Here is a 2,298-nt window from a genome sequence, read left to right as displayed (position 1 = left end):
TTGTTTTCCCTCCTACTTATACATCTCTTTTGGCTTAGGGGGGTTTAAATTTCAGATATTATCCCTCCGCCAACCCCTTACCCCTATCCTCCCTCTACCCTGGAACTCCCTTCCCCTTTATATCCAACAGTCCATCTTGTCTTATCTTGTCTTATGCTGTGGAATCATCTCTGACCCACAGCGACTCAGTGGACACCTCTCTCCCAGAACGCCCCACCTCCATCTGCAATTTGCTTATTGGAAAGAGCATGGGCTTTTGAGTCAGTGGTCATGAGTTCAAACCCCGGCTCCACCAATTGTCATCTGTGTGACTTTGGGCAAGTCACAACTTCTCTGTGCCTCAGTTACCTCATATGTAAAATGGGGATTGACTGTGAGCCCACCGTGGGACAACCTGATCACCTTATAACCTCTCCAGTGCTTAAAACAGTGCTTTGCACATAATAAATGTCATTATTATTATTATTATTCAAATCCCATCTCTGCCACTTGTCAGCTGTGTGACTTTGGGCAAGTCACTTAACTTCTCAGTGCCTCAGTTCCCTCATCTGTAAAATGGGGATTAAGACTGTGAGTCCCACGTGGGATAACCTGATCACCTTGTAACCTCCTCAGCGCTTAGAACAGTGCTTGGCACATAGTAAGTGCTTAATAAATGCCATCATTATTTTTATTATTATTTATCCTGGCAGTGTATCCAAAGAGTTTTCTTGGTAAAAATACGGAAGTGGTTTACCACTGCCTCCTTCTGCACAGTAACACTGAGTCTCCACCCTCGACTCTCTCCCATGGCACTGCTGCCCAGCACGGGTGAGTTTTGACTTGTAGCAGGTTGCCTTCCACTCGCTAGCCACTGCCCAAGCTAGGAATAGAATAGGTAGGTCTCTGCTTGACTCTCCCTCCCATAGCCGAGACTGGTAGAGGACTGGAAACTCTCCAGGTGCGACCTTGAGTGGGGGAACAGTCCACTTTCCTCATTTTCGAAAACTTCCTTATCTTTGACTCCTCTCTCTCCTTCAATCCACACATCCAAACCAACAAAAAGTCCTGTCAGTTCAACCTTCACAACATTGCTAAATTCCACCCTCCAACCAAACTGCTACCATGTTAATCCAAGCACTTATTCTACCCCACCTTGATTACTGCAGCAGCCTCCTTGCTGACCTCCTTGCCTCCTGTCTCTCCCCACTCCAGTCCAGACTTCACTCTGCTGCCTGGATGATTTTTCTACAAAAATGTTCCATCCACGTTTCCTTCCTCTTCAAGAAACTCCAGTGGTTGCCCATCCACCTCTGCATCAAAAAGAAACTCCTTACCATCGACTTTAAAGCAGTCAATCACCTTCCCCACTTTTATCTCACCTCGCTACTCTCCTACAACAACCCAGCCCTCGTACTTTGCTCCTCTAATGCCAATCTACTCACTGTGCCTCGATTTCCTCTATCTCATAATACTCAATTATTTCCCCAATCCATCCTTTTCTCTTCTCCCATTCCCTTCTGCTTTTCCGTGACTAGCTCCCTTTATTCACTGCCTCCCTGCCCCCAAGCCCTGCAGCATTCACATCTGTAATTCATGTATTTATATTAATGTCTGTCTCCTGCTATAGACTGCAAGCTCCTTGTGGGCAGAGAATGTGTCCATTATATGGTTCTGTTGTACTCTTCCAAGCCCTTAGTATACTGCTCTAAACTCAGTAAGCGCTCAATAAATACGACTGAATGACTGACTGTCTGCCTCCCCCTGTAGACAATTAGCTTCTTGTGGGTAGGGATCATAAATAACAACTCTATTGTACTGTACTTACCAAAGAGCTTAGTACAGTGTTCTGCACAGAAGAAACACCAAGGTGTAGAGAAGAAGTAGCGTGGTATAGTGGATAGGACTTGGGCCTGGGAGACAGAAAGTCATGGGTTCTAATCCCAGTTCCACCACTTGTCTGCTGTATGACCTTTGACAAGTCACTTTATTCATTCATTCACTCAATCGTATTTATTGTGCGCTTACTATGTGCAGAGCACTGTACTAAGTGCTTGGGAAGTACAAGTTGGCAACATATAGAGATGGTCCCTACCCAACAACGGGTTCACAGTCTAGAAGCGGGAGACAGACAACAAAACAAAACATGTGGACAGGTGTCAAGTCCTCAGAATAAATAGAAGTAAAGCTAGATGCACATCATTAACAAAATAAATAGAATAGTAAATATGTACAAGTAAAATAGAGTAATAAATCTGTACACTTTACCTCTCTGGATCTCAGTTACCTCATCTGTAAAACAGGGATTGAGACCGTGAG

The 2,298-nt window shown here is 44.6% G+C and overlaps 1 non-coding gene across 1 annotated transcript; it reads right to left on the bottom strand.

The window, feature by feature from the left end:
• Positions 1-820: 820 nt before the first annotated feature.
• LOC119924419 lies at positions 821-958 on the bottom strand. Its single transcript, XR_005449136.1, has one exon. It is a non-coding gene; the product is annotated as a small nucleolar RNA SNORA7 (small nucleolar RNA).
• Positions 959-2,298: the final 1,340 nt, after the last annotated feature.

This window comes from Tachyglossus aculeatus, chromosome 2 (genome assembly GCF_015852505.1).
Source record: "Tachyglossus aculeatus isolate mTacAcu1 chromosome 2, mTacAcu1.pri, whole genome shotgun sequence".
Lineage (NCBI taxonomy): Eukaryota > Metazoa > Chordata > Mammalia > Monotremata > Tachyglossidae > Tachyglossus > Tachyglossus aculeatus.
This window is presented reverse-complemented; position numbering and strand designations above follow the sequence as displayed.